Raw genomic sequence first — 19763 nt, forward strand, 5'->3', positions numbered from 1 at the left:
AGGTCTGAGCAATTCCACTCTGGCCCCAAACTCACATTCCCCACTGGACCAAACAACCACTCTATAGTAAAACAGGGGTGACACCCTTGGAGGGCATGCCCCTTGGGGCACATTGCCCCCAACCTTGAGGGACTTATCAGCATATTATTTCTAACCACATAGTGTACTATCCTGAGTGGTTCTAGGAGATAAAATTTTTCTAATCTTGTTACACCTCCTATGATTTTTATTCCCACTTGTACATTTCTGCCCCAGGTGGTTGCTCAGCTCGTCACCCCTTAACCCCTCTCTGCTCAGGGGGGCTGTACAGAGTGCCCTGAGGCTGGCTTAAAGGGTACCTGGTCCTGAATTGGAGGGTCAGGAAGACTAAAGGATATGTAGGAGTTAGCTATGCAAGCAGTTGGCAGGAATGCAATAGCGTGTGCAAAAACCTGAGGTCAGTGGAGCATGGCACATTCAGGGGAATGGAAGTAGTTTAGTGTGGCTGGCACATAGGGCATAGGGTGTGCACATGGGGAGGGAGAATGAGGAAGAGGCTGGAGAGGTGTGCAGGGTCAAGCTTGGGAAGGGCCGTGGAAGTTGTGTTAAGGACTTTAAGCTTGATCCTGAGCCACAGTAGGTATCTCTGAAGGGTTTTAAGGAAGGTGGTGAATGGAACAGGTTTGCATTTTAGAAAGAGCATCCCAGCTGGAGAAGGGATCAAGAAGGATGGGTGTGTGTATGTGTGTGTGGGTGTGTGTGCATGTGCGTGTGTGCACACTCCACCACCATTGTGCGGGGGAAGGGATGGTGTGGTAGCTAGGGTTGGATGCAGGGGGAAGAGTTAGGAGGGTGTTGCAATACCTCCTGGAAGAGATGAGGGGACACTGAACTAAGAAAGCCACAGCATCGTGAATGGAGAGAGCTGTAAACACATTTGGGAAGAATTAACAACCTCTGGCTACAGGCTGGAAGCTGAGGATAATATTTGGGGAGTTCTCTGGTTCTTAATGACAGTATGTGCAAGATATTAGGCCAAAACCAAAGGGACAAAAATGTTCCATGTGAATGCCTGACCCCTCCTTCTTGACTAGAAGTATTGTACCTACAGTTTCTTTCTCTCTTCCTATAGACTACAGTAAAGAGCTTGGGTGTGAGTCAGGCTGTCATTAATCACAGCAGTAAGGTTTATTAGGGTGTGTATTTTAACTTATTTGAGCCACATTTATTTATTCAATTGTAAATAGGGAAACTGGGTGTGGTTGTGTTCACCTGTAGTCCAGGCTAATCGAGAGGCTAAGGTGGGAGAATTGCTTGAGCCCAGAAGTTAAAGGCTGTAGTGCTTTATAGTTGTGCCTGTGAGTAGTCATTGTACTCCAGCCTGGACAACATAGCGAGCCTCCATCTCTAAAAGAATAAAACTAAAAACTTATCAAATTGTACACTTTATTTTTTTTTAATTTTTTTATTTTTTATTATTATTACACTTTAAGTTCTAGGGTACATGTGCATAACGTGCAGGTTTGTTACATACGTATACTTGTGCCATGTTGCTGTGCTGCACCCATCAACTCATCAGCACCCATCAACTCGTCATTTACATCAGGTATAACTCCCAATGCAATCCCTCCTCCCTCCCCTCTCCCCCCTCCCCATGATAGGCCCCGGTGTGTGATGTTCCCCTTCCCGAGTCCAAGTGATCTCATTGTTCAGTTCCCACCTATGAGTGAGAACATGCGGTGTTTGGTTTTCTGTTCTTGTGATAGTTTGCTAAGAATGATGGTTTCCAGCTGCATCCATGTCCCTACAAAGGACACAAACTCATCCTTTTTTATGGCTGCATAGTATTCCATGGTGTATATGTGCCACATTTTCTTAATCCAGTCTGTCACTGATGGACATTTGGGTTGATTCCAAGTCTTTGCTATTGTGAATAGTGCCGCAATAAACATACGTGTGCATGTGTCTTTATAGCAGCATAATTTATAATCCTTTGGGTATATACCCAGTAATGGGATGGCTGGGTCATATGGTACATCTAGTTCTAGATCCTTGAGGAATTGCCATACTGTTTTCCATAATGGTTGAACTAGTTTACAATCCCACCAACAGTGTAAAAGTGTTTCTATTTCTCCACATCCTCTCCAGCACCTGTTGTTTCCTGACTTTTTAATGATTGCCATTCTAACTGGTGTGAGATGGTATCTCATTGTGGTTTTGATTTGCATTTCTCTGATGGCCAGTGATGATGAGCATTTTTTCATGTGTCTATTGGCTGTATGAATGTCTTCTTTTGAGAAATGTCTGTTCATATCCTTTGCCCACTTTTTGGTGGGGTTGTTTGTTTTTTTCTTGTAAATTTGTTTGAGTTCTTTATAGGTTCTGGATATTAGCCCTTTGTCAGATGAGTAGATTGCAAAAATTTTCTCCCATTCTGTAGGTTGCCTGTTCACTCTGATGGTAGTTTCTTTTGCTGTGCAGAAGCTCTTTAGTTTAATTAGATCCCATTTGTCAATTTTGGCTTTTGCTGCTGTTGCTTTTGGTGTTTTAGACATGAAGTCTTTGCCTATGCCTATGTCCTGAATGGTACTACCTAGGTTTTCCTCTAGGGTTTTTATGGTATTAGGTCTAACATTTAAGTCTCTAATCCATCTTGAATTAATTTTCGTATAAGGAGTAAGGAAAGGATCCAGTTTCAGCTTTCTACTTATGGCTAGCCAATTTTCCCAGCACCATTTATTAAATAGGGAATCCTTTCCCCATTTCTTGTTTCTCTCAGGTTTGTCAAAGATCAGATGGCTGTAGATGTGTGGTATTATTTCTGAGGACTCTGTTCTGTTCCATTGGTCTATATATCTGTTTTGGTACCAGTACCATGCTGTTTTGGTTACTGTAGCCTTGTAGTATAGTTTGAAGTCAGGTAGCGTGATGCCTCCAGCTTTGTTCTTTTGACTTAGGATTGTCTTGGAGATGCGGACTCTTTTTTGGTTCCATATGAACTTTAAAGCAGTTTTTTCCAATTCTGTGAAGAAACTCATTGGTAGCTTGATGGGGATGGCATTGAATCTATAAATAACCTTGGGCAGTATGGCCATTTTCATGATATTGATTCTTCCTATCCATGAGCATGGTATGTTCTTCCATTTGTTTGTGTCCTCTTTTATTTCACTGAGCAGTGGTTTGTAGTTCTCCTTGAAGAGGTCCTTTACATCCCTTGTAAGTTGGATTCCTAGGTATTTTATTCTCTTTGAAGCAATTGTGAATGGAAGTTCATTCCTGATTTGGCTCTCTGTTTGTCTGCTTCTGGTGTATAAGAATGCTTGTGATTTTTGCACATTAATTTTGTATCCTGAGACTTTGCTGAAGTTGCTTATCAGCTTAAGGAGATTATGGGCTGAGACAATAGGGTTTTCTAAATATACAATCATGTCATCTGCAAAGAGGGACAATTTGACTTCTTCTTTTCCTAACTGAATACCTTTGATTTATTTCTCTTGCCTGATTGCCCTAGCCAGAACTTCCAACACTATGTTGAATAGGAGTGGTGAGAGAGGGCATCCCTGTCTTGTGCCAGTTTTCAAAGGGAATTTTTCCAGTTTTTGCCCATTCAGTATGATATTGGCTGTGGGTTTGTCATAAATAGCTCTTATGATTTTGAGGTACGTTCCATCAGTACCGAATTTATTGAGCGTTTTTAGCATAAAGCGCTATTGAATTTTGTCAAAAGCCTTTTCTGCATCTATTGAGATAATGATGTGGTTCTTGTCTTTGGTTCTGTTTATATGCTGGATTATGTTTATTGATTTGCGAATGTTGAACCAGCCTTGCATCCCAGGGATGAAGCCCACTTGATCATGGTGGATAAGCTTTTTGATGTGCTGCTGAATCTGGTTTGCCAGTATTTTATTGAGGATTTTTGCATCAATGTTCATCAGGGGTATTGGTCTAAAATTCTCTTTTTTTGTTGTGTCTCTGCCAGGCTTTGGTATCAGGATGATGTTGGCCTCATAAAATGAGTTAGGGAGAATTCCCTCTTTTTCTATTGATTGGAATAGTTTCAGAATGAATGGTACCAGCTCCTCCTTGTACCTCTGGTAGAATTCAGCTGTGAATCCATCTGGTCCTGGACTTTTTTTGGTTGGTAGGCTATTAATTATTGCCTCAATTTCAGAGCCTGCTATTGGTCTATTCAGGGATTCAACTTCTTCCTGGTTTAGTCTTGGAAGAGTGTAAGTGTCCAGGACACTTTATTTTTTTATTCAAATTGTACACCTTAAATATGTGCAGTTATTGCATGTCAATTAGATCTCAATAAAGCTGTTTTATTTATTTATTTTTTGAGATGTAGTCTCATTCTGTCACCCAGGATGGAATGCAGTAGCCAATCTTGGCTCACTGTAACCTCTGCCTCCTGGGTTCAGTTGATTCTCCTACCCCAGCCTGCCAAGTTGCTGAGATTATAGGTGCCTGCCACCATGCCCGGCTTACTTTTGTATTTTTAGTAGCAATGGGGAGACGGGGATTTGCCATGTTGGACAGGCTGGTCTCAAACTCCTGACCTCAGGTGATCCACCTACCTTGACCTCCCAAAGTGCTGGGATTACAGGCTTGAGCCACCGTGCCTGGCCTCAATAAAGCTGTTTTAGAAAATTATAAATGGGGATAGTCATACCTACCTCATAGCATTAGGATTATGATTCGGTGTGGGTTTTTTTGTTTGGACCCAGACCTGAATTTCTTGCTGATGGAGGATGGGACATGGCACCACCCTACACCCATGTACCCAAGCCGAAACCCCATGATTCCCCCTTCCTTTACCACTACCCCCACGTGAATCACTGTTACTTGTTACTTTGATGGCTGCAGTAGCTTCTTTCTTTTACATTTAATTATTTATTTATTTATCTTTTTCATTTTTTAAAATTTCTACCCCAGAAAATCCTTAATGCACCGGCCTCTTCTGTGCCACTCTGCTTCCACTTTCCTCCTTCTATGACCCTTTTTCCCTTTCCCCCATAGAGCAGTAAGGTGACCTATTTTGTCATTTCAGTTCGTTGTTTTTGTTTGTTTGTTTTTGAGATGGAGTTTCACTCATCACCCAGGTTGGAGTTCAATGGCACGATCTTGACTCACTGCAACCTCCGTCTCCCGGGTTCAGGCAATTCTCTTGCCTCAGCCTCCCGAATAGCTGGGATTATAGGCATGCATCACCACGCCCGAATAAGTTTGTGTTTTTGGTAAGACAGGGTTTACCATGTTGGCCAAGCTGGTCTCGAACCCCTGACCTCAGGTGATCCGCCTGTCTTGGCCTCCCAAAGTGCTGGGATTATAGGCGTGAGCCATCGTGCCCTGCCTGGTTGGTTGTTTTTGTAACAACTTTATTGGGATATAATTCACATATTATAAAATGCACCCATTTAAAGCATTCTTGAGTATATTCACGAAGTTGTGCAACCATTACTATTATCTAATTTTACATTTCAATCGCCCCAAAAAGGAACCCCATACTCATTAGTAGTTGCTCCTTATTCCTCCTTCTCCCCAGAAGGAGAGCAACAGCTAATCTATTTTCTCTTAGTTCTGGCAACAACTAATCTATTTTCTTTCTCTATGGATTTGCCTATTCTGGATATTTCATGTAAATGCAATCATACAAAACTGGCTTCTTTCAAGTAGCGTAATATTTTTAAGGTTCATGTATGTTGTAGCATGTATCAGGATTCTATTCATTTTCAGAGCCAAATAATGTTACGTTGCATGCATATAAAGCATTTTGTTTATCATTCATCAGCTGATGGATCCTTGAGTTTTTTTTCTGCTTTTTGGCTCTTATGAATGATGCTGCTATGAACATTTGTGTACAATATTTTATATGGACTTAGGTTTTCAGTTCTTTCAGGTGCATACTTAGAAGTGGAATTGCTGGGTCATGTAATAACTCCATGTTTAACATTTTTTTTGGGCTGTCAAATTGTTTTCCAAAGTGGCTGCATCATTTTACAACCCGCCAGCAACCCACCAATTTGCCCACATCCTTGCCAACACTTTGTTATGGTCTGTCTTTTTGAACATAGTCATCCTAGTGGATGTGAAGGGGTATCATTGTGGTTTTGATTTGCATTTCTTTAATGATTAGTGATGTTGAGCATCTTTTCATGTGCTTATTGGTCATTTTTATATTTTCTTTGGAGAAATGTCTCTTCATGTTCTTTGCCCATTTGAAAAGTTGGGTTGCCTTTTTATTATTGAGGGTAGGCGTTCTTTATATATTCTGCATACAAGTCCCTTATCAGATATATGATTTGCAGATATTATCTCCCATTCTTATGGGTATGTTTTTACTTTCTTGGTAGTGTGCACTGACGCACAAACATTTTTAATTTTTTGAGAACTCCAATATATCTTTTTCTTCTTTTGTTGCCTGTGCTTTGGTGTTGTATCTAAGAAACCATCACCTGAACCAAGGCCACAAAGATTTATTTCTACGTTTTCTTCTAAATATTTTATAGTTTTAGGTCTATGTATTTGTTTACTTGGTTATTGCCTCTTCCACTCATTTAAGCCCCATGAAGACCAGGGCCATGTCTATCTTATTGACTTTAATCTGTAACACCTACTATAGTGTCTGGCACATAATAGGTGCTCAGTAAATTTTTTTTAAAAGAGCATCATAAATGTTTCTTCTGTTCCCAGCATCCTTTTCGCTTTTTGCTGATTCTGGTACCCCCACTTGATATCACCTTTTGCCTGGATTTTCTTCCATTTCCGTTTTTCATGAAATATGAAACCATGGAGTAGAACATCCATTTTTGCTCTTTTTGGTTTTCTTTTCTTTCCCCTTCTTATTGCTTTTAGCATGTAAAAAGCAGTGTTAGGATTCAGTTCTCTAGCCCACAACAATTTTATTTTTCTTTTCTGAAACCTCAATGGCAGCTCAACACGGTGTTTTCTTGGTCTTGTGTTTTCCTATGAGTAAGACTTTTCTCGTCAATGAAAATATAGGCTGTCTAAGAACAGAAGTTCTCTTCTAACCCAGAGAGTGGTTGGTTGAGTTCCGGACAAGTAAATCTCAATAAACACTAGGGGGTTGGTCAGCAGCCCTTTTAAAAATCCAATAAGACTCAGGCATGCTATGCTTAAAATGTCATAAATTCCGAATCAGTGGATTCTGAAATTGTTAGTACCCTACAGCATACAAAATTTAATTAACCAAGCACTTTTTGTGAGAACATTTTATTAGAAGTAATCACATAATACTACTGGCCTTTATCACATAATATTATTGGCCATTACTTTCAATGGCAAAAACCGCAATTACTTTTGCACCAACCTAAGAATACTATGTGTTCTCAAATATCCTGCAGAATAATTTCTTCCGGGTGCCTCTGTTTAAACAGAGAAATGGGGCCCTTTGTTTGGTGTCATATCTCTGCACACATTTCTGCCTCATATCAATTCAGCAAGATTATAATCATAAAAAAGAAACATCTTAATGTTAAACTCTGCTCCCCCTGCTGTTAGAAATTCTTTTGATGAAGACCACAGCCAGAAACATGGCTAAAGACCAATTTACCTGAAAGCCCCTCATTCTGGATTAAATTTTTTTTTTTCAGTTGGCCATCTTGCTTAGCATTTATAGATATCCCAATACCTGAGAAGTAAGCTCAAAAGATGATTGAAACTTTTGATCCAAGAAATAACTCACACATTTGTTTTGCTTTGCTCTAATCTTCAGAGCTGTGCATCATGCTGACAAGTCCTCGATTTTTAAAAAACACATTTTCCTTTGGGCTTTCCCCCGCTTTCATCGTGGTAATATTTTTTCCTATCTTCCATCTGCTAAAAAAGTAGGTGTAACAGTCTAATCAGCTTTTACCAACTTTTCTGCAAGAACAAGGCAGAAAATATGAAGATATAAATCAAGAATTGTTATTATTGTTTATGTAGTGGTGATATATAGTTTCACCGGGCTTCGTGTTTTACATGGCCACTTTGAAAACACAGAATGCTGCTCAGGCACCAGCGATTTGTTTCTGAGCCCTGTGCTTGGATATTTCTAACAAATATTATTCTGTCTCTGATTTTATGATATCAACAAGATACCAAAGCAATAAAATATTTCCAGACTCCTCATGTTAAGTCTATATTGTCAAACAAAGATAATGGCCCTGAACTTCAAGAACGGTAGGTAGACAAAACATTAGGCATAAAATAGCTAAATTTTTATAAATCATAATAATTATGATGATAGTTTTATGCATGGGACAATGTCAGGAAAGATGTATATAAACATATTAAGCCATATTATTTCTTAATAAAGAAATCATAGGTTATTTTAATTTTCTTTGTCTTTTTTTTTTTTTTTGGCTTATCTGTATTAATTTTTCTCCATGAGTGAATATTACTTTTGAATTTAAGAAGATCTTTTTTTTTTTTTTTTTCAGACAGGGTCTCACTCTGGTCCACTAGGCTGGAGTGCAGTGATGTGATCACAGATTATTGCAGCCTCAACCTCCTGGGCTCAGGTAATCCTCCCACCTCAGCCCCCTAAGTATCTGGGACTGCAGGCATGTGCCACCACTCCTGGCTAATTTTTTGTATTTTTGGTAGAGACGGGGTTTCATAATGTGGACCAGGCTGGTCTTGAACTCTTGGGCTCAAGTGATCCACTTGCCTTGGCCTCCCCAAATGCTGGGATTACAGGTGTGAGCCACCATGCCTGACCAAAAAATATCTTTTTCAAAGAAGAGTACATAGGAAGAGTTGATAAAACTAAAGAAAAATAGAAAAATTAGCATTCTTTAATGGAAAATAGAGTAGCTTCTGAGAAAGTGAAAATCTGATGAACTTCTGTTAATTTCTGAGTTCCTATTGTGTACATTTTCTGTTAGCTTTAATGAAAGCACTGACTACCTGTTATCTATCCCCATCCTTGTATCTAAGCCAACATATCTACTTGCCAGATACCAAGAGAAGCAAGTAGCAGACTCTTTTCCAGTGGGAAAATAGGTTTCTCATTTGATTCGCAATTGGCTTCCTCTCCAATCCTATTTCCACCTGGCTCCTGATTCCTGGCTTTTTCTCCTGTCTTTGATTACAGGCTCATGTCTGTAATCCCAGCACTTTGGGAGGCCAAGGCAGGAGGACCACTTGAGGTCAGGAGTTTGAGACCAGCCTGGTCAATATGGTGAAACCCTGGCTCTACTAAAAATACAACAATTAGCTGGGGGTGGTAGTGGGTGCCTGGAATCCCAGCTACTTGGGAGGCTGAGGCAGGAGAATTTCTTGGACTTGGAAGGTGTAGGTTGCAGTAAGCCGAGATGACACCACTGCACTCCAGTCTGGCCAACAGAGAGAGACTCTATCTTAAACAAACAAACAAACACACACCTGTGATTCCCTCATGACACTCTAAAGACTTGGTCTGAAGTCAACCTTCCAGCTCTCAAGAGTGGTGACTTCTTTCAGCCCACAATCCCATGTCCTAGCTGTCATGTCCTCTAGAACCCCTCTAAGCCATTTTCCCCTCTTCCTTGTCTCAAGATCATTAAGGAAGACAAGATTGAGAGCCCCCTCTTTATTATAATAACTCACCATCTCACCTCTTAGGGCTTCATCTTACAGTGTTATTTGGGAACAGAAGAGCTTATGTGAAGTGGCAGAGAAGGACCCAAAGATACACAGTTGTGGTGTTGAGAGTAGTGGCTTTGGGTCAAATATCTGGGAGAGATTCGAATACATGAATCAGAATGGCCACATCCACTGTTTATGGCTGGTGTTTGTCCTGACTGGTTAGTACCCATACCTTATCAGTTGTTAAGTATTTTGATATTCTCAAGGTAAAGTTTTAGTGTTGTAAATTGACAGTATTTACATGAGACTTGAACTTGAGTGTGACTTAGGGCCCACCATTTACCTTCTCTAAGCTTTGGTTTACACTTTGGAAAAATGGAGATACTAATCCTGCTGTGTCCACGTCAAAGAGTTAGTGTGATGATCCAATTGTCATAGCGGGTGCAGAAGTTCTCTGTAAACTGTGAGAGACTGTGCACAGGCCAGGGATGATGATAAAAATGATCGATAATGATGATAGCAATGTTGATGGTGAAGGTCAAGGTAATGGTGATAATAAAGAATATAAAGAAGACAAACTTGGGAACACCATGGACGATTCTTTTTCAGTTCAAGATGCTACAGACATTGCTCCCTGGCTCCCAATTCACAGTAACAGTTAGACAGAAGCATATAAACTGGCAGCGTCAACCCTCTCTGGTTTATGCTCCTGTGGCTCCCAGGTTGTTCACTGGCCTAGTGCTGATAGGCACTTCCCTTTGTCTGTGGGCATTCATTCCATGATTTATCTCACTTCCTAGCTGGGAAACCCTTCTATCGTATAATTCCCAACACCTGGGACAGCTCTTGATGTCCATTTAATGATCTGCTAGGAGCTAGAGCCAGCAAAATGGAAGTGTGGAATTATTCCACTGGGTTTCTGCACCCCACCGCGGCAGAGCCGGAGCTGGATTTTCATGTGCCTCTTTCTGAGATGTGTTCTGTGATCCCAAAACCACTCTGCAAATGTCTTGAGTGAGCTGTTGGTTGTGGCCAGATAGAATTAATAAGTGGCTCCAGGCCGGGCGTGGTGGTTTACGCCTATAATCCCAGCACTTTGGGAGGCTGAAGCAGGTGGATCACTTGAGCTCAGGAGTTTGAGACCGGCCTGGCCAACATGGCAAAACTCTGAATCTACCAAAAATACAAAAATTAGCTGGGTGTGGTAGCGGGTGCCTGTAATCCCGGCTCGTTGGGAGGCTGAGGCAGGAGAACCTGGGAGGTGGAGGTTGCAGTGAACCAAGATTGTGCCACTACATTCCAGCCTGGGCAACAGAGGAGTCTCAAAAAAAAAAAAAAAAAAAAAAAAAAAAAAAAAAAAAAAAAAAAGGGAGGGGTGGCTCCATTCCTCTCTCCTGCACTTCCTTTCTTGTCCTTGCCTGCCACCCCTCTCCCTTCTCTTTATGAAGACTTTGGGTCTTCATGCAGTCATATAGGATGCTTCTGGCTGACCTTGGCAAGATCCCCCACCCTGACCGTGTAGAAAGGTACAGAAAGCACCATGGAGTCTGTTACAATAGAGGAAACACATGCTCACAGGATAATTGGCCCCCATAATTCATTCAAAGCAATGGCGGTGTGGCAGAGAAGTTTAAATCCTGTGGCCTTGGAGGGCAAAGCACACTCCAGAAAGGTTTCCCTTTCCCTTTGTAACTTGCGAAATAAACGCACTTCCTGCAGTGGAGTTCCCCTCTTTGTGAGGCCTTTGCTGTTCCTACACATACCGTAAATGGACTCTGGGAGTTGCTTCTCTCTTTCCCCATGCTTTGGGCTCAGGTCCTAAAAAGTTACACAGCGACAAGGTAGTGGGGAAAAGATAAGGTGAGCCAAACCTTAAACACTCCTGAAGCCTTCTCATATACAAGGAGAGATCAGGGCCTCAGGGCAGGGTCAGGGGTGGGGTGGGGTGGGGTGGGGTGGGGGGGAGGGGAGGGGAGGGGAGGGGTCAGTCATTTCCCAGCAGCCTCACATTCACAAAATATTTCAAATTTGACTTTATATGTTATCTCTGAGTAAGCGTTGGCATATAGCCACAACAATACAACAACAGACTTTAACCATTAGATGGGGCGTGGTGGTTCACACCTGTAATCCCAGCACTTTGGGAGGCCAAGGCAGGCAGATCACTTGCGGTCAGGAGTTCAAGGTCAGTCTGGCCAACATGGTGAAACCCAGTCTCTACTAAAAATACAAAAATTAGCCAGGCATGGTGGTGCATGCCTGTGGTCCCAGCTACTCAGGGGGCTGAGGCACAAGCATCACTTGAACTTGGGAGGCAAAGGTTGCAGTGAGCCGAGACTGCCCCTCTGCACTCCAGCCTGGGCAACAGAGCAAGACTTCATCTCAAAAAAAAAAAAAAAAGAAAAGAATTTAACTGTTAGAGCATCACAATTTCTGTTTGACCCAGTTTTGGCATTTTCTAATATGTAGTTATGCACGTAATAATGACACTTTGGTCAGTGACGGACAGTGGTCCCATACTGTTCTAATGGAGCTGAAAAATTCCCATCACCTAGTGATGTCTTGGTGATCCTGACTGTGTAAGCCTAGGCTAATCATGTATTTGTGTCTTTGTTTTTTTTTAATTTTTAAATTTTTTTAATTATACATTTTTTAAGGACAAGGTCTTGCTCTGTTGCCCAGGCTGGAGTACAGTGGTGACATCATAGATCACTCCAGCCTTGAACTCCTGGGCTCCAGTGATCGTCCAGCCTCAGCCTTCCAAGTAGCTGGGACTACAGGCAAGCACCACCATGCCCAGCTAACTTTTACAAAATTTCTGTAGAGCTTGGTTGCTCAAGCTGGCCTCGATCTCCTGGACTCAAGTGAGCCTCCCTTCTCAGCCTCCCAGGTTACTGGGATTACAGGCATGAGCCACCATGCCCAGCTCTGTGTCTTGTTAACAAAAAGGTTTAAAAAGTAAAAAAATTAAAAATAGAAAAAAGTTTGTAGAATAAGAACATAAAGAAAATATTTTTGTATACCTGTACAAATATTTTTGTAAGCTAAATGTTATTACACAAGAGCCAAAAAGTTTAAAAAATCTAAAAGTGTATAAAGTAAAAGAGGTATAGTAAGCTAAGGTTAATTTATTATTGAAGATAGAAAAGTATTATTATTATTATTTATTTTATTTCATTTTTTAGAGATGAGATCTCATTATGTTGCCCAGGCTGGTCTCAAATTCCTGAGCTCAAGTGATCCTCCTGCCTTGGTCCCCCAAAGTGCTGGGATTACAGGCATGAACCACCATACCGGGCCTGCTATCTTTACAGTCCTGTAAAGTTGGTACTGTTATCAGCCCCATTGCACAGATGAGGAAACTGAGGTCTTCCTCAAGGTCACATAGCTAGAAAGTAGTGAAGCTGAGGTGCAAATCCAGGTTGTTCTAAGCATCTTTCCATCCTTCCATTATTGACAACACAGTCCATCATTGTATAGCTATCCCTACTTGTTATGGTGCACTGGGCACCTCAGACCATCTTCCCAGGGGCCTCACCTCCTCCCTGGACCCCTCCCTGGGATGTAACCACAGGAACTCTCAGGAGCTTAGGCTTACGTCTGAGATAGGATCCTCTGAAATATGCTTCTGAGGAAGTCCAAGGCATCTGATGCCTTGATTGCCCCGGTGACATCAAGTTTCAGTTAGTCTGACCAGCCTGAGCAAATTTCTTTGTTCTAGTCACCTCTACTTCCATCAAAAATAACAGGTTGCTGAGAAGCTGGACTTCAGCCCTCCTGCTCAGATGAGTGAACTCTGAATCTGCACTTAGAGCAGGCCCCCAAGTTGAAAGAAGCCCTCGTGTTCTGTATTTTGACAGGTCGAGAAATCTAATCCATTTATTTTGAAAACCCAGTAAGCCCAGCCAATATGGGATATTCAGAAAGGCCAGAATTTTGCTTTTGGTCAGAAGGTCAGTGCTGTCATAAAATAGCGGCTAAAGGAAGTGAAACAAAACATAGTTTATCGTAGGGCTATAATTCCCAAACATTCTTTAAAAATACATTTTCAGTTAAAATAAAACAAAACAAAAACACAGCATATTGAATTGGCGGAAATTGCCACGACTCCCACTCTCTTTGTTCAGAGGACTTATTCAATTTTGTATCCCTAGTTCTCAGAGCAGTGACAGGCACATAGTAAATGCTCAATAAATGTTAGATACGTGAGACTCAAAATAGTTTCCTTTGCTATTTAATATTTTTTCCCAGGTAGTAATTTCTCTTGTTCCCAATGGTGGTTAAATCGTCCTTAAGAAAATAACATCTGATTTTAGTGCTCTGGGGTTTTGGAAATGAGTGTCAGGATAAGTAAGTTTGATTCTTCTTGGCACCTTGAATTATGTTGTTGATGATACAGATAACAGGGTCATACGATCAGATTCTCTAAAGATAACACATTTGACCCTTTCAGCTTTGTGAAAGGGGCATGAGAGATGTTGTTATTTTTATGTTACCTCCAGGAAGGGTGCATAGGTACAGATCATTATTTAATGGAAAATAACACGCCTGATGTTCAGAAGACGGTGCAAGGCCTTCTTTTGTTTTCCCTCCAAGTCGCTTTTCAGTCCCCGTAATGTCCCCTTTGGATGAGCATCCAGGTGTCTCTCTTTTTGGGTCTTCCCTCCCTCTTTTTTTTTTTTTTGTTAAACAGAGTCTTACTCTGTCACCCAGGCTGGAGTGCTGTGGTGTGATCTCAACTCACTGCAACCTCTGCCTCTCAGGTTCGAGCGATTCTCCTGGTCAGCCTCCTGAGTAGCTGGGACTACAGGCACCCACCACCATGCCGGGCTAATTTTTGTATTTTTTGTAGAGACACGGTTTCACCATGTCACTCAGGCTGGTCTTAAACTCTGGGACTCCAAGAGATCTACCCACCTTGGCCTCCCAAAGTGCTGGGATTACAGGTGTGAGGCACCACGCCCGGCCTCCCGTCCCTCTTCTCCTACCTCCCACAATCTCCTCAATCCTTTCTACCCCCTCCCTCTGAGCTCCATCCTGTAGAATCACCAGAAGACCCTCAGGGTTCTAAGCATGGCTCCCAGCTTCACCATGGGGGGATGATGGCAGGCCCTCATACTGCATCCAGAGATTTGATTCGTATTCAGAGGGAGCAAGCTGATACCTGAGACAAGAGCTGGCTCTTGGAGACTTGAGGGAGGCCCAGTTATTAGAGGTTCTTTTCTCTGCCTGAATTGCGAACCAACTGATAAATAAGATGAAGAGCCAGCTGATGGAGGCTGGGTTTCACCTGAGTAAGAGAGCGGATTTTTGGAGAATACCTTATAGGCAAATAGGGCCCCTAATACAGAATCCTAGAATTAGGCAGACTTACTCATACTGAACTGCGGGAGGCTGCCTTTCATCAGGGCAGAGCTTGTGCCCCATGTGGACAGGTAGCACCCAAAGGGAAAGGGAGGAAAAGGCACTCTCTAATGAATGCCCAGTTTCTCCCTCCAAACCCATCAGTCATAAGGTACTTTTCCCATCAAGGGAGGAATGAGTAAGGAGTAGGGAGAGGCTAGGAGTGTTACTCTTAGAGATGTCTCTTTCCATGAGGAATCTTCAAGAAGAGGAGTATTTCCCTTTAACACATCATGTGACTTAGTAAGTAATGCTTAAAAATAAACAATTTTTTGCATAAAATCAGAATTTCTGACTTTTTTCACAAAGCCAGAAGGATCTGTCAGCACTGAGCCTGTGCTCCCACGTGGCACCAATCTTGCGCCCACCCCTCTCAGCAGGCGTGTGTGATCTCGCTCATCAAGGCCCTATTGTATAGATCTGGCTTTCTGATTGCGCTTATTTCTATTACCTGTCTGTTCCGTCAGGGTGTTTCAGTTTGCTGCCTCTGCTTTAAGTCTAGAGTGGAGTAGCTACAGGACCAACAGACCTGTCTCTTGTTGCTATTGCCCACTCCTCCTCATCATTGTCTCCTTTGGATGTGTTATTAGCTTAACAAAGTTTCAGTGTTTTTATTCTGTCTTACTAGAGTTCTCTTCTATACCAGAGACTTTGTGTTGGGAGAAGATTAAGGAGGTGAAGGAAAAAGAAAATCCTGTTCTAGTCGCCTATTAAATAAAGGAAAAAATGGAAGCCGGGAGATTAGGGAACTGACCAAGGAGTACCGCAGAAGGAAGACACCCGTGTGGTCCTTTGCCGTTCTCTCTCCTACGCTGCAGCAGTGGCCATTTTTGCTTCGCTGGACTCCACGGATCCAGAGGAACAACTGATCTGCACATCTGAATGTGAGTTTCGGAAGCATACTTTGCCTCCTTAGGATGAAAAATTCAGCAGAAGCTCTGGGCTGATTAGACTCAGAGCTGAAAAGGAGTGGTAATAACAAGAGGAGATGTCAAGAACCTGTTTCTATAGCCTTACTGACACCACTCCTCTGTTTCTTCTACATGGGCAAAGGGGTTAATTCAGGGAAGGAGCAGGGCAGTATGAAGCAAGCCAGACCTCCTTGACACATTTCCCCTGTCACCCCTCCCATTATCTGTAGACATATTTGGACCTTCCTCAGAGACTTGGCATAAATCAGAGGGGAAGGTGGTTGCTAGGATAAATGGATGAACGGATAGACGTGTAGACCAATGGACTGATGGTTAATCCCAGAAAGTTTTGCAATGATAGTCTATGTGTTTGCAGCAGAAAACATTTTTTTTTTTCCTTTTTTTGAGACAGAGTCTTGCTTTGTCACCCAGGCCGAAATGCAGTGATGCAGTTTTGGCTCACTGCAACCTCCGCCTCCTGGGTTTGAGGGATTCTCCTGCCTCAGCCTCCTAAGTAGCTGGGACCACAGGCGTGCGCCGCCACGCCCTGCTAATTTTTGTATTTTCAGTAGAGACAGGGTTCTACCATGTTGGCCAGGCTGGTCTCAAACTCCTGATCTCAGGTGATCCACCTGCCCTGCCTCCCACAGTGCTGGGATTACAGGCGTGAGCCACGGCGCCCAGCCCAGAAAACATTTTGATTTGTTCTTAGAGTCCTGTTTTTAACACCTAAGGTTCATATATCAAGGCTGGAAAAAACTTTGTCTTCAATAAGAAGGAAGTATTAATACAACGGAGATTAACAGTATGGGTTTAAGGAGTTATTTGCTTCTTTTTAAAAATATGTATAGAACAGTTGAAATGTGTCATTTGCTTCTTTTTAATATCCCTGAGCTTCCATTTCTTCATGTATAAAATAATAACAGTAACTTTCTCAAAGACGATTGCTATTAGAATTGACTAAAATACTTTTTGGAAAATACCAATAACTCAGTGCCTGGCAGACAGGAAGCACTCAGGAAATGATAACTCTAATTCAATAGAAAGAATTTTGTTTTGGCCGGGCGTGGTGGCTCATGCCTGGAGGCTGAGGCCTGCTGATCACTTGAGCTCAGGAGTTTGAGACCAGCCTGGGCAACATGGCAAAAACCTGTCTCTACAAAAAATTAGCCAGGCACAGTGGCTCACGTCTATAATCCCAGCTTCTTGGGGGGCTGAGGCGGAAGGATCGCCTGAGCCCCAGAGGTCAAGGCTGCAGTGAGCCAAGATCCCGCCACTGCACTCCAGCCTGGGTGACAGAGTGAGACCTTGTCTCAAAAAATATATAAAAAATAAAAATAAAAGAATTCTGTTTCACATTAAGCACTTACTACATGCTTAGCTCTATCACGAGAATTAGCGTGTGGTAGTGGGTACGAACAAAATCTGGGGGGGAATGGGCATCTGCAGGGTATGGTGATGAGACAAAATACAAGGACATACTGATGTAATAATAATTAAGCACCCTGATGTGCACTCTGGTGGGTGGCTGGAAGAGGAAAGCGCTCCTGTGGCAGCAGCTGTTGAGAAAGGGATTGAGTAGGAGGAAGGAAAGGGGATGGGGGTGAGGGGATTCCAGGTAAGGAATGACACACGCAAACGGAGGAAAGCAGGCATGACTGTGCGGTTTGCTGGCCACAGCAAGGGAGGAGATGGATAGAGTTATAGCTGCTCGTCCATTTTTTAAAAAAAATTTTGGCCGGGTGCTGTGGCTCACGCCTGTAATCTCAGCACTTTGGGAGGCCGAGGCGGGCGGATCACGAGGTCAGGAGATCGAGACTATCCTGGCTAACATGGTGAAACCCTGTCTCTACCAAAAATACAAAAAAATTAGCCGGGCGTGGTGGCAGGTGCCTGTAGTCCCAGCTACACAGGAGGCTGAGGTGGGAGAATGGCATGAACCCGGGGAGGTGGAGCTTGCAGTGAGTTGGGATCGTGCCACTGCACTCCAGCCTGGGCGACAGAGCGAGACTCCATCTCAAAAAAAAAAAAAAAAGAAATTTTTTTTTTAATTTTTAGTTTTTGTGGGTATATTGTAGGTATATATGTTTATGGGGCACATGAGATGTTTTGATTCAGGCATGCAGTGCACAACAATCACATCATGGAGAATGGGATATCCATCCCCTTAAGCATTTATCCTTTGTGATACAAACAATTTAATTAGGTATTTGTTTGTTTGAGATGGAGTCTCGCTGAGTCACGCGCCACTATGCCTGGCTAATTTCTTGTGTTTTTAGTAGAGACAGGGTTTCGCCATGTTGGCCAGATTGGTCTCAAACTCCTGGCCTCAAGTGATCCACTCATCTTGGCCTCCCAAAGTTCTGGGATTGCAGGTGTGAGCCACTTCACCCAGCCAGATCTCATTCTTTTTTATGGATGAATAATACTCCATTGTGTGTAAGTACCACATTTTCTTTATCCATTCATCTGTTGATGGACAGTTAAGTTGTTTCCAAATCTAGGCTATTGTGAACAGTGCTGCAACAAACATGAGAGTGCAGTATATCTCTTTGATATACTGATTTCCTTTCTTTGGGCTATATACCCTGCAGTGGTATTACTGAATCATATCGTATCTCTATTTTCAGTTTTTTGAGGAACCCTCAAACGGTTCTCCATAGTAACTGAACTATTTACATTTCTACCAACAGTGTACAAGGGTTCCCTTTTCTCCATATCCTCCCCAGCATTTGTTATTGCCTGACTTTAGTATAAAAGTCATTTTAACTGGGGTGAGATAATACTTCATTGTAGTCTTGGTTTGCATTTCTCTGATGATCAACGATGTTGAGCACCTTTTCTTATGCCTGTTTGCCATTTGTATGTCTTTTTTTTTTTTGAGAACTGTATTCAAATATTTTGCCTCTTTTTTGATCAGATTATTACATTGTTTCCTATAGAGTTGTTTGAGCTCCTTTTATATTCTGGCTGGCAATTCCTTGTCAGATAGGTAGTTTGCAAATATTTTCTCCCAATCTGTGGGTTGTCTCTTCACTTTGTTGATTGTATCCTTTGCTGTGCAGAAGCTTTTTAACTTGATGTGATTTCATTTGTCCATTTTTGCTTTGGTTGCCTGTGCTTGTGGCATATTGCTCAAGAAATTTTTGCCCAGACCTATGTCCCAGAGATTTTCCCCAATGTTTTCTTGTATTAGTTTTATGATTTGAGTTCTTAGATTTAAGTCTTTAATCCATTTTGATGTGGTTTTTTGGTACAGTAAGAGACAGAGGTGTAGTTTCATTCTTTTACATATGGAGATCCAGTTTTCCCAGCACCATTTATTGAAGAGACTGCCTTTTCCCCAGTGTATGTTGTTGGCGCTTTGTTGAAAATGATTTCACTGTAGGTGTATGGGCTTGTTTCTGGGTTCTTTGTTCTGTTCCGTTGGTCTGTGTGTCTGTTTTTATGCCAGTACCATGCTGTTTTGGTTACTGAAGCTCTGTAGTATAATATGAAGTCAGGTAATGTGATTCCTCCAGTTTTGTTCTTTTTGCTTGGGATAGTTTTGTCTATTCTGGGTATTTTGTGGTTCCATATACATTTAGGATGTTTTTTCCTATTTCTGTGAAGAATGCCATTGGTATTTTGATAGAGATTGCACTGAATCTGTAGATTGCTTTTGGAAGTATGGACATTTTAACAATTTTGATTCTTCCAATCCATGAACATGGAATATTTTTCCATTTTGGGGATTCCTCTTCGATTTCTTTCATCAGTCTTTTATAGTTTTCATTACATTTTTTATCTTTATTTTTATTTATTTATTTATTTTTTTGAGACAGGGTCTTGCTTTGTCATCCAGGCTGGAGTACAGTGGCATGATCTCAGCTCACTGCAACTTCGGCCTCCCAGGTT

General features: G+C 42.0%; 1 long non-coding RNA gene across 1 annotated transcript in view; it reads left to right on the top strand.

Annotated features, from left to right (window-relative positions):
* The window catches only part of LOC140713350 (uncharacterized), a 60388-nt gene extending 44563 nt beyond the window's left edge, over positions 1-15825 (top strand). Inside the window, exon 3 of the long non-coding RNA XR_012095388.1 lies at positions 15602-15825. This is a non-coding gene — a long non-coding RNA (uncharacterized lncRNA). The remainder of the gene's footprint in view (positions 1-15601) is intronic.
* Positions 15826-19763: the final 3938 nt, after the last annotated feature.

Source organism: Chlorocebus sabaeus, chromosome 1 (assembly GCF_047675955.1).
Source record: "Chlorocebus sabaeus isolate Y175 chromosome 1, mChlSab1.0.hap1, whole genome shotgun sequence".
Classification (NCBI taxonomy): Eukaryota; Metazoa; Chordata; class Mammalia; order Primates; family Cercopithecidae; genus Chlorocebus; species Chlorocebus sabaeus.